Consider the following 12,707-nt stretch of genomic DNA (forward strand, 5'->3'; position numbering starts at 1 on the left):
AAAAAACTCAATCAAGTTTGTGAGACATGATTTCCCACGTACAAAGCCATGTTGACTATCCCGAATCAGTCCTCGCCTTTCCAAATACATGTACATCCTGTCCCTCAGGATTCCCTCCAACAACTTGCCCACCACCGAGGTCAGGCACACCGGTCTGTAGTTCCCTGGCTTGTCTTTACCACCTTTCTTAAACTGTGGCACCACGTTTGCCAACCTCCAATCTTCCGGCACCTCACCTGTGACTATTGATGATACAAATATCTCAGCAAGAGGCCTACCAATCACTTCTCTAGCTTCCCACAGAGTTCTCGGGTACACCTGATCAGGTCCTGGGGATTTATCCACTTTTAACCGTTTCAAGACAGGAATTCCATCCTCCTGGCCCAATGTGCCCAAAAATATTGTACAAGTGTTTTATTTCAGAATTTAATTCATTAAATTTAATCTCTCTGGAATTTAGCACAGATGTCTGGATGAGTTGCCCAGGAACATGCCAACTATGCTAACGCACCCTCAACTGATTCAGTTCAGACCAGGGAATGGAATTTGGGATCTGAGGTTTCATTGAGCTATCACTCGACAGTCACTCCTAACCAAACCATCATAATCCAAGTCACAGCCATTACATCTTGACATTCGTACCCCTGCCTTAAACTTGGTCACATCACTGACCACGAGTGACCAAAGCAGCAGGGAATGCTCTCCCTGGTGGTCTGCAATTACCATCTGTGACTGTCCTCCAACCGTATTTCGGATTGGTGCTGTCAGAAACTGCGAGTGAACACTACTACAGATTACTAAAACTGAGGGTTACAGTCTAAGGACATGGCTTATCCCATTTAGGATTGACGCGGAGAAATTTTCCACCCAGAGCGCCTTTGGAAATCTTTATCACTGAAAGCAGCTGAGTTCAAAACATTGATTATTTAACTTCTTGAAAACACTTTTTTTTTTAAAGATTAGATTCCCTCCAGTGTGGAAACAGGCCATTCAGCCTAACCAGTCCACACCGACCCTCCGAAGAGTAACCCACCCAGACCCATTTCCCCTCTGACTAATGCACCTAACACTACGGGCAATTTAGCGTGGCCAATTCACTGCACCTGCAGGTCTTTGGACTGTGGGAAGAAACTGGAGCACCCGGAGGAAACCCACGCAGACACGGGGAGAATGTGCAAACACCACACAGACAGTCGCAAGAGGCTGGAATCGAACATGGGATCCTGGTGCTATGAGGCAGCAGTGCTAACCACTGAGCCACCGTACCGCTCCAGCTCTTAGAGCTAAAGTGATCAAAGGGTATGGAGTGAAAGTGGGAGCAGGTTACTGAGCTGGACAATCAGCCATCATATTGAATGATAGAGCAAGTTCAAAGAGACGGAATGGCCTACTCCTATATTTCTAGTTATTCAATGTTATCTTCTCCCATTGCACAGGGCAATGCTTTACATGGGGCTTCTTCAAAAGGATGATCTTGAGATTTCATTCTACTCGTATTGAGCTTTAATCTTTTAACCAACAGGAGGTGCTGCCAGTCACTACTAACTTCATTTCAGGCAGACTTAAACTATCCAAGCATAAAATCAATCCCAGCATTCCTGACACAGGACCAAGATGATACAGAAAGCCAGGCTCACACCTAACCTCCAAGGTAGGCATTCAAAATCCCCCAGCATTGCTAAGGTTGCTGCAGTGTCCTGGGCAAACATTTATCCATCAAACACCACTGACAATAGGGCAAGGTGGAATCTGCAGAGAGACAAAGGTTAATTCTCTCTCGCTCTCTCCCTGGATACTCGAGGCCAGGTGCAGAACCAACAGAATTTTGATGATAATTCAGAGTTCCAGTCGTTGCACTCTTCTGTCTTCCCCTCACTAACTGCTGTTATTACTTTGCATACCCGAGCTCACCACACGCAAATGGGTGGCCGTGTTTTGTACGTTCTTATAGCAAAGACACTTCAGGACAGAGTGCTGCAAACATTCTGTGGAGCACTCCGATGTTGTGAAACTTGCAGGACTTTGTTCCTCAGCTGAGGTAAGAAAGGAACACAAATGGAGATGGGAGAGCGGGAAGATGAACTTCTCCTGAAAGAACGTGGAAGCAAAACACGCAAAAATTGGTCTCTCACTTGCCCTCCTAGTGAAAGACTGGCAAAGGAACACACTGATTCCAGACAGGAAAGTGGCACTTGGCACCAAGATATGAAAATATTAGGCAGAATAAAAGCAATAACTAAAAAACACAAGCCAAGCCTCTCTATTCCCCCCCCACCCCCACCCCCTCCTCCTCCTCACATTTCTCACTCCAAAATATGATTGTCTAATTAAACCAAACACGTTGTGTCTCTTGATGTGACAGACTGGGTGCCAGCTCTGCAACACATGGTGCGCTCTGGAAAGCATCCGGAATATTCCGCACAACTTGGATGACATTTCATCAGTTTATGTTCCCCTATCCATGGCTCCTGCCAAAGTGTGGTGACTCCACTTCCAGGAGCCAACAAAGCTCTTATCTTCCATCTCTCAGGGTTGAACCAGCTAACCACGGAGAAGCCAATTACATTTACACTTGTGAAGAGAAAAGAAAAATGTATTCCAATTTTAAAACCTTTAACTTTTGAATCGATCAGCTGCCCTGGCAGCTGGTGAGGACTCAGTGGGACATAGGAAATATTTTCAGTTGGGTCAATGGATCTGCCTCTATGAGAAGTTCAAAGATCACTGTCAGATCCCAAAATAAATACTGAACAGTTACTTGGCAATTTTGATTTAATCTAAATTGTACATTGCAAAAAAAAACACTTCATTGGTCTAAACACTCACTTTATTATTTCTGCCATTGTCTGCAAACTATTTTTCATTCCCTGTATCATTCTACTGCCTCCACCCCCCACAACATAGACGTTCTCTGTCTTAAGTCGTCTTGTAAAGTTGGATGCCATCTTCCCTGCTGGGTGAAATAGCTGCCCTCCAATACATCAACAATAGGCACAAGCTCCAAAGGGATATAACAATGGAAGATCACCAACAAATCCAACTGGGGGCTTGTTCTTCACCCAAACAACATGGACTAGGCTACCACAAGGAGGTGAACAACATAGGTATGCCTCTCTACCTTTCCCTCAAATACAGGAGGGAGAAAGGAATAGATAACTACATTCATGGCAATATACGAAAGGGGGAAGCATGCTAGGGTGGAGCACAGATGCCAGCATGCCTAGCTTGGTTTGGTGCTGTGTATACATAAGTAATAATATATTGCCCTGCAGCGTACATCACAGCCACCCCCCGCACCTTGTCCAACATCCTTGTGCTCCCACTCATCATGGCTAACCCTAATTTGTTTGTTCTCAATCTGTGCCCCACCAGTGACCTTACTCAGGCGGAGACCAATTCACTGAGTGTGGGCTGGAGATCATCACTTAGTCTGCGACACAGTAGTGTCAGGACATCTGAGTAAATACTACAGATCAACAGCAGGTGAGATACAACCTCAAGGTGACAATGGAAAGGGGCAAAAGGGAACACTTCCATCGGGCAAGTACCGTAATGCTCTCATGGTCGGGTCAGGGAGACCGACCAGTCTTTTGGTGAAGCAGACAAGAGGCTCTCTGCAGACACGATAAAAAGGTCGCTGAAAGACACTTCACGGGCAGGATGTGCAGATATTTAACCTTTAAACCACCACATTAGTCATCAAACCACACAAACATAGTTAGAGCAAAAATTCTGCCTTGCTTTTAATGGACATTTTGGCAGAGCCAGGTAAGGAACCAACCACATGGAACTGCACAATACAACAATTAACCATAGAATCATAGAATCCTTACAATGTGAAAGCAGGCCATTCAGCCCATTGAATACACACCGCCACTCCGAAAAGCATCCTACCTAGACCCAGCCCCCTACCTTATCCCTGTAACCTTGCATTTCCCATGGCTAGCCTGTACATCCCTGGACAATTTCGCAATGGAGTGAGTGAGGAATGCGGATACTGGAAAGTCAGAGTCAGAGTCAGAGTCAGAGTCAATAAAATGTGGAGCTGGAGAAAGCCCAACAATTTAGCAACAGCCAACCCAACTAACCTGCACCTCTTTGTACTGTGGGAGGAAACCTGCGCAGACACAGGGAGAATATGCAAACTCCACACAGTCAGCCAAGGATGGAATTGAACACAGGTCCCTGGCACTATAAGGCAGCAATGCTAACCATGGAACCACCGTGCTACCCTGAATGCCACATTGAATATATTGCTCCAAACATTATGGTGAGGGGACAGTGTACACACAGGAAGCAGCAAGTGTCGCTGCTTGAACCAGGTCAGTAACCAGAGTGCACAGGTTTTAGGTAAACAGCAAAACTACATTATAAAATGTTAGGTGTTTACTTTAAAAGGCACATGACTATGACGATATTAGATTACTCACAGTGTGGAAACAGGCCCTTTAGCCCAACAAATCCACCTGACCCTCCGAAGAGCAACCCAACCAGACCCATTCCGCTACATTTACTCCTTCATCCAACACTACGGGCAATTTAGCGTGGCCAATTCACCTGACCTGCACATCTTTGGACTGTGGGAGGAAATCGGAGCACCCGGAGGAAACCCACACAGACACTGGGAGAATGTGCAAACTCCACACAGACAGTCGCCCAAGGTGAGAGTTGAACCCGGGTCTCTGGCACCGTGAGGCAGCAGTGCTAACCACTGAGCCACCGATCTGGACAGCACTGTCTAACAGTGTGATGGGAAGCATAGTTAAATGTGAACTTTTAAAAGGGAATTGATTACGCACGTAAGAAGGGAATGTTTCCGCAGAATCCTTGAGGGAGAAAGGGATCTGGGTGTCCGAATACACCAGTCACAAAGTTAGTGTGCAGGTGCAACAGGTGATTAGAAAGGCAAATAAAATGCTGTTTATTGCAAGTGGAATGGAATATAAAAGTAGCGAGAAGTGGATAAGATATTCTCTACAGTCCCAATAAAGAGTAGATTGGAAGACATGTCAGCTGCACCATATACAGGCAGTTAACATTTAAACCATTATCAATGTTTTACAGCAGGATATTGATGAGACTCCATCTGGAGCTCAGTGCAAAGTTTTGTCTCCGGGTTGGGGAAAACATGGTAGAATTACTTTAGAAGCAGTTCAGAGCAGGTCTCTGGCATGAACAGCAGATTGTAGGAAGAAAGGATGAATAGGTTAGCTCAACATCCACTGGACTTGATAATAATGATGCGGTCTTATACAGATATACTTACGGAATACTGCATTCAAGTTTGGTCTCCCTGCTATAGGAAAGTTGTTGTTAAATTTGAGAGGGTACAGAAAAGATTTACAAGGATGTTGTCAGGGTTGGAGGGTTGGAGCTATAGGGAGAGGCTGAACAGGCTGGGGCTATTTTCCCTGGAGCGTCAGAGGCTGAGGGGTGACCTTATAGAGGTTTACAAAATTATGAGGGGCATGGTTAGGATAAATAGACAAGGTCTTTTTCATTGGGTAGGGGAGTGCAGAACTAGACGGCATAAGTTTAGGATGAGAGGGGAAAGATTTATCAGAGACCGGAGGGCAACTTTTTCACACAGAGGGTGGTGCGTGTACTGAATGAGCTGCCAGAGGAAGAGGTGGAGGCTGGTACAATTACAGCATTTAAAAGACATCTGGATGGGTGTTTGAATAGGAAGGGTTTGGAAAGATATGGGCCATGTTCTGGGGAATGGGACTAGGTCAGGTTGGGACATCTGGTCAGCATAGACAAGTTAGACCAAAGGATCTGTTTCTGTGCTCTACGACTACGACACTATGAGTCTATGACTGGATAGGACAGAACCAGCAGGATCTTTCCTCTTGCTGGGGAGAATAGAACTACGCTTAAGAATAAACATTCTCCCTTTTAGGACAAGGAAGAGGAGTTTTCTTTCGAGAGTTCGCATGGAATTCTCTCCTTCAGAAGTTAATGGAGGGAGATCATAGTTGAGTTGGTCAAATGTTTGATAGACAAGAGAGCCAAGGGGTAGGGGACGCTGGCAGAAAAGTGAAGACATGAGCACAAACTCATCATCCATGATCTTACCAAACAGTGGATTAGATCTGAAGGGCCATTTGGTCTACTCCTGCTCCTGAGTTGCTATGGGCAGGGTTGTAGAGATGGAAGAGTTAAGCAAGACCAATTGGATAACTCTTCCAGAAGGGTTGGCACTGAGAGTTTGGGGTGAGAGTTAGTACAGGATGAGCTGACTGGGCTCCTTCTATGCTGCAGGGGGTACAATTCTGGCGATGATTATTTAGGACTCAGAGGGCTGCACATTCTTGGAATTCTCTGCCCCTGCAGGATATGGGAACTTACTGACTACATTCAAAGCTGGAATAGCCAGAGCTCTGGTCTCCCAGAAAAACCCTCGTAGGAGAAACATGTTCTTAATATTTTATGTTCATCGTATATATAAAACTTCACATCATACAAAACCTTCACCTTTTATATATGTATGAAGATGGGGGAGATGTATATATTGCACTGCACGGGTAGCTGTAATCTGGAAAGGATTGGCTGTGATGATGATGGAGGCAGATTCATCACAACTTTTAAAAGGGATTTGGATACAGTATTGTGGACTTATGAATCTACCATCGCTCTCTATTTAAAATAAAAAAATCAATTGTGTAGAAATATTCTTTTAATAATGCTCCAAACACATTGATATAATTGAATCTGATTGGCTAACCTCAAATCGGCTGACTTCACAGATGTGCAACATGAAACGATGCTGCTGATCATCTCGCAGTGACGATGAAGGACACACGCTGAATAGGGCAGTTAGATGCTGGGGGAGGACACCTTGGGACATATCACCAGTTTTGCCGCCAATGTACAATAACCAAGCAATGTCTACTTTAAGGAGTTTCAGCTCAAAATGAAATGATTAGAACTTTAAGCACCATGTCTCCATAATGCACAGACTGAACCACAGCCTGAGTGAAGAAGTGTCAAAGAGAAGACGACAGGTGGCACGGTGGTCAGTGGTTAGCACTGCTGCCTCTCAGCACCAGGATCCCAGGTTCGATTCCAGCCTCCGGCAACTGTCTGTGTGGAGTTTGCATGTTCTCTGCAGATATGCAGGTCAGGTGAATTGGTCGTGCTAAATTGCCCATAGTGTTAGGTACATTAGTCGGAGGAAAGCGTAGGTTACTCTTTGGAGGGTCGGTGTGGACTTGTTGGGGTGAAGGGCCTGTTTCCACACTGTAGGGAATTTAATCTAAGGAAGACGGAGCCCGTGGAATGCTTATTGAATTCATTCACAACCTTTACTGCCCATCCCTAATTGCCCAGTTAAGAGTCAACCATTTTGGTATGGTTTTGGAGTCACATGTAGGCCAGACCAGATAAGGATGGCAGATTTCCTTCCCTAAAGGACAATTGTGAACCAGGTGACTTTTTTTTCTGACAATCTGCAATGGTTTCATGGTCATCATTAGACTCCTATTTCGAGAGCTTTAGTGAATTCAAATTCTGCCATCTGCTGTTATCACCCCAGAGTCACTGGGACAAATTAACAGAAGCATTAAGGGGAAATCTTGCAGACACAGGGAATGACTGGAAGGATATACCAACAAGGTAGTGAGGAACAGAAGCAGCCTGAGATACGGTATGTAATATCTGCTGCATGGAATGGCCTGTCCTTGTGCTGGAAATTCAAATCTGATTACATGCGATCTGAAACGGAGACATTCTCGTAACACAAGGCACCATACAAATGCAAGAATCCATTTGACTGGGCCAACCAAGCCACAAACCAGCATTTAATCAGCTTATTATCCACTGAATGCAGGTTTCCACAGAGATATTTCCCCTGCTCAGCTTTGGACAATGACTCCATTCATACCTCACCATATCATTTAAAATCACCTTGAAGTACTCCACACAATGTATTCCTTTTCTCCAGGAAAGCAGTGCCAATAGTGCGGGCAAAGCCGACAGCCACTGAGAGTCAATGGCATCCCGCAAACCACAGCGAGAGAATCCAGCTGCCTATCCTTATGCTGAGGAAGGAGTACAAGATTAATGAGAGTCACCAGTGTGAGGGAGGGTGATGACCTCGTGGTATTATCGCTGGACTGTTAACCCAGACACGCAGATAATATTCCGGAGAACCGAGTTCAAATCCCACCACGGCAAATAAAATCTGGAAATAAGAGTCTAAAATGATGACCAGGTGTCATCGAGATGTGCAGCACAGAAGCAGACCCTTCAGTCCAACCTGTCCATGCGAACCAGATATCCTAAATTAATCCAGTCTCATTTGACAGCACTTGGCCCCATATCCCTCTAAACCCTTCCTATTCATATTCCTATTCATGCCTCTTAAATGCTTAAAGTTAAAAATCACAACACCAGGTTATAGTCCAACAGGTTTATTTGGAAGCACTAACTTTCAAAGCGCTGCTCCTTCGTCAGATGGTTGTGGAGTACACAACTGTAAGACAGAGAATTAAATGCTGTAATAGTACCAGCCTCCACCACATCCTCTGGCAGCTCATTCCATACATGCACCACCCTCTGCATAAAAAAGTTGCCCTTAGGTCCCTTTTAAATCTCCCCTCCTCCCAAACTCTAAACCTATGCCCTCTAGCTCTGGACTCCCCAACCAAAAGAAAAAGACCTTGACTATTTATCCTATCCATGCCCCTCATAATTTTGTAAACCTCTATAAGGTCACCCCTCAGCCTCAGACACTCCAGGGAAAACAGCCCCAACCTATTCAGCCTGTCCCTGTAGCTCAAATTCTCCAAACCCTGGCAACATCCTCGTAAATCTTTTCTGAACCCTTTCAACCCTCTGATACGAGGGAGACCGAACTGCACACAACATTTCCATTGTCGATTATGGGAAAAATCCATCTGGGTCACTAATTTTCTTTAGGGAAGGAAACTGCCATCCTTACCCTGTGACTCCAGACCCACAGCAATGTGGTTGACTCTTTAATTGCCCTAAGGGCAGTTAGAGATGGGAAATACTCATCCAGTGAATGAATTTAAAAGAAAACTCGGCTTCTCTTCAAATCATACTCTCCCTCAGCCTCCAGGCGCCTCACCCCAAGGGTGGTAACCTCCATCACTGCACCCCTTACATCAGTGACTGCGTGAGTACGTCCATCTCGAACAATACCCCCAACCAAAAGCCTCTGAATCAAACGTATGGAGAGCAGCCACTTTCCTCCACATCAAATCCATATTAAGATCTATGTCCTTCTCACATGCTCAAAGGTTAATGACCTCATATCATAGCTGGTTCCTGAAAGAGTTAACTGATATCATGGTAAAAGCTCCACACATCAAGAAAGGACTGTTACAAAGGGCTCTTTCGCCCAATGGCAATGTCCCTACCTCTCAGCCGGGAGGCCCAAGCTCAAGTCCCAGTTGGACCAGAAGCGTGTCATAACATCTCTGAGTGAATTACTTAGGAAATATATAAAGATGACTATTCCTTGGGATGAGCTGACTAATTCCCCACTATCTTCCAGGATGTTGCAGTAGCAACAATGTGCTCTTACTCTCAGGTCTTAACATGGACTTTCAGGTACAATGTAACTCGCTAATAAGTAGATTAATCTAAACTTTATTGTTTATGAAGACCAAGCCTACCTTCTGCCAAAGACATCATGGCATCAATAATCTGGATTGATACGAAGAAAGGAGATGGGGTTAGTGAATCCATAAGGAGACATCCCAAATCTTTCAGGGGATTACAAGATGCAAGCTGGTACCCACAAACTGTGTTTCATTAGACACAGTGAAGGACATTGATCAGCATTTGCAAAGTGTGCACTCTGTAAATCAACATAAAACTAAATAAAGACTGGCTCCACCAGCATTTTTGACCAACCTGCTTTCCAGAATAGAACACAGCCACAAAGCCTTTGGTTTCTACCTTCAAAGGGGGTCTGAATCTACGGAGGTTCTGCTCAGACCATTGATGTGCCCTGCCCAGGCTGGAAGGAGTGGGGGAAATACAGACAAAAGGTGTGACCTTATCCCAGATCCAACCTTCCAACTCAGCACCACCCTCACAACCTGTACATCTTCCTTCCCACTTATCTGCTCCACCCTCCTCTCTGGCCTATCACCACCCCCTCACCTTCACCTACCTATCGCATTCCCAGCTACCTTCCCCCACCCAGCCTGAAACCCCACCTCCCATTTATCTCCCAGCCCCCTTGGCACACCCCCTCATTCCTGATGAAGAGCTTATCCTTGAAATGTCGATCCTTCTGCTCCTCAGATGCTGCCTGACCACCTGTGCTTTCCCATACTCTTCAACTCTGATTTCCAGCATCCGCAGTCCTCACTCTCTCATTTTCTCCTCACTTGCTCCTAAAACGTTGTGACCTCCTGTCACATGACAGGAGATGTGCATCGCACCTTTTTTAAAAAGTTTGTTCATGGAATGTGGGCGTCACTGGCTGGGCCAGCTTTTATAGCCCATTCTTAATTGTCCAAAGAAAGTCAATTACAGTGCAATGGGTCTGGAGTCACATGTAGGCCAGATTTGGTAAGGACGGACAGTAATAAAAAGACATCAGTGAACAAAGTGAGCTTTTTGGACAATCAATCAATGGTTACACAGTCACCATGAAGTCAGCTTTTTATACCCGATTTCTATTTCATGGAGTTCAAATTTCACCATTGGCCATGGCGGGATTTGAACTTGTGCCCCTGGAGCATTAGGCTGGAGCTCTGGATTACCAGTTCAGTGAAATTACCACCACACCACATCTTTCTCTGAACAGTTGGCAGCCCATCCCTCAAAGGCTGACCACTCAGCATAGGGTGAATCGAAGTCTCTTCTGGAGTAGTCTCAATCTGACCCAAAGTAACCAAATAACATTCTCATGAGGTATCGTCTCCTCCACTCCCTGGTCTCATATGGGATTACTTAGTCCAATTGGTGGTGTGTCAGTGACCAGCCCTTGAATTATGGCCATTTCTGCTTCTGTACCACGAGTTGTCCACCGTGCCATCAAGGGAGAGATATCAAGATCTCCCAGTATAGAGTGATGCACATGTCAACACCGTCACAAGTAGGCCACTCAGCCCCTCGAGTATGCTCTGCTATACACTAGCATCAGTTCCCCTTTATTGCTCATCCCGGAGTACCAGGTAAGGGAATAATGGAACTTATCAGATCAGGAAGGTCGTTGATTCAATCCCCAAATCATCCAAGAGTCAGCTGGCCCAAGTCAGAGAACAAAAGACTAGGGAGATGGCCATTCAGCCTCTCAAGCTTCTTCCTCCATTCAATTCAATCATGCCCAGAGATATCCTGTAAGTGCCACCACAGACCACATGAATTGTAGAGGCTGAAGGCACCAGCCTCTAAGCAAATGAAACATTTTGACCATTTGCAAAATTCTCAATGAATGTGGAGTTATTCTCAAGTAGACAATTAACCAGGAATAATTTAATTTTCTGTTTAGGAATGGGCTAGATTCTCGTTGCGTGTTAGCGTTGGTTTAGTGTTTACTCCATTTTTCAAACCAACAGCAGAAATGTTCGATCGTGCTGCAAGTTGAGATCAGCTCTGATGAGTTGGGCAGCTTGGAAGAGAATGGCTCTTACAGACGGTGCTCTGAATGGTAAGTAGCTGCCAGTGGTTGCCGTGGGTGCTCTGTGGTTTGTGATATTGCCGTATGAGTGTGATATGCGACATCCCTCTTGTGCTTTCACTTCTCCCCAAGGCCCTTCTGGAAGTCTGTCAGATTCTTTTCTTAGCTTCCGTGTCTTCAAGGCCTTGGGTGGGGAAAGATGGGTCAATGCACCAGATGCTGACCTGCCTAGCCCAATATCACTCGCATTTGGGGGTATACAGTGAGTGGCCAATTGGATAGAACGCCTGATTTCCACCCCTACCCCAACCACTAACTTCACAAGCACCAGCTGATATCTGACACCCTGTCTAATCGAAGTGTTAAGTACAGGCCAACTAATTTACTGCATAAGGCATCACTGTTTTCAGTGGTGGTATAAGGGTTAAGCTAATGAAAGTTGCTGGATCATGGTCAGGGACAGGGGTCATTCCATTTACTGATTTAAGGACATTAGTAACAGCCATTCCCACTGGCCAAATGAAATCAGAATCCCTACAGTGTGGAAACAGGTCCTTCAGCCCGACAAGTCCACACTGGCCCTTTGAAGAGTAACCCACCCAGACCCATTCCCCTACCCTATTCCTCAATATTTACCCCTGACTAATGCACCTAACCTACACATCCCTGAACACTACGGGCAATTTAGCGCGGCCAATGCACCTAACCTGCACATCCCTGAACACTACGGGCAATTTAGCGTGGCCAATTCACCTAACCTGCACATCTTTGGACTCTGGAGCACCCAGAGGAAACCCACTCAGACACGGGGAGAATGTGCAAACTCCACACAGTCACCACAGTGTGTAATCGAACCCGGGTCTCTGGCGCTGTGAGACAGCAGTGCTAACCACTGAGCCACCGTGCCACCCCGATCACGTTAAATCCGTTAAGAATCATCAGCAATCTTGAATCAAACCTGATAGCTTCCAACACTTAAGGTTCCTGGCAATGATTCAAATATCTCATTGTCTGTCTGAGGGAGAGCGGGAGAGAGGGTGTGAGCGGGAGAGAGGGTGTGAGCGGGGGAGAGGGTGTGAGCGGGGGAGAGGATGGGAGCGGG

General features: G+C 45.7%; 1 protein-coding gene across 27 annotated transcripts in view; it reads right to left on the reverse strand.

The window, feature by feature from the left end:
- msi2b (musashi RNA-binding protein 2b) overlaps nt 1–12,707 on the reverse strand; it is a 573,147-nt gene that overhangs the window by 474,773 nt on the left and 85,667 nt on the right. The gene's annotated exons all lie outside the window — the stretch shown is intronic.

The sequence above is a fragment of the Chiloscyllium plagiosum genome, chromosome 28, assembly GCF_004010195.1.
Source record: "Chiloscyllium plagiosum isolate BGI_BamShark_2017 chromosome 28, ASM401019v2, whole genome shotgun sequence".
Classification (NCBI taxonomy): domain Eukaryota; kingdom Metazoa; phylum Chordata; class Chondrichthyes; order Orectolobiformes; family Hemiscylliidae; genus Chiloscyllium; species Chiloscyllium plagiosum.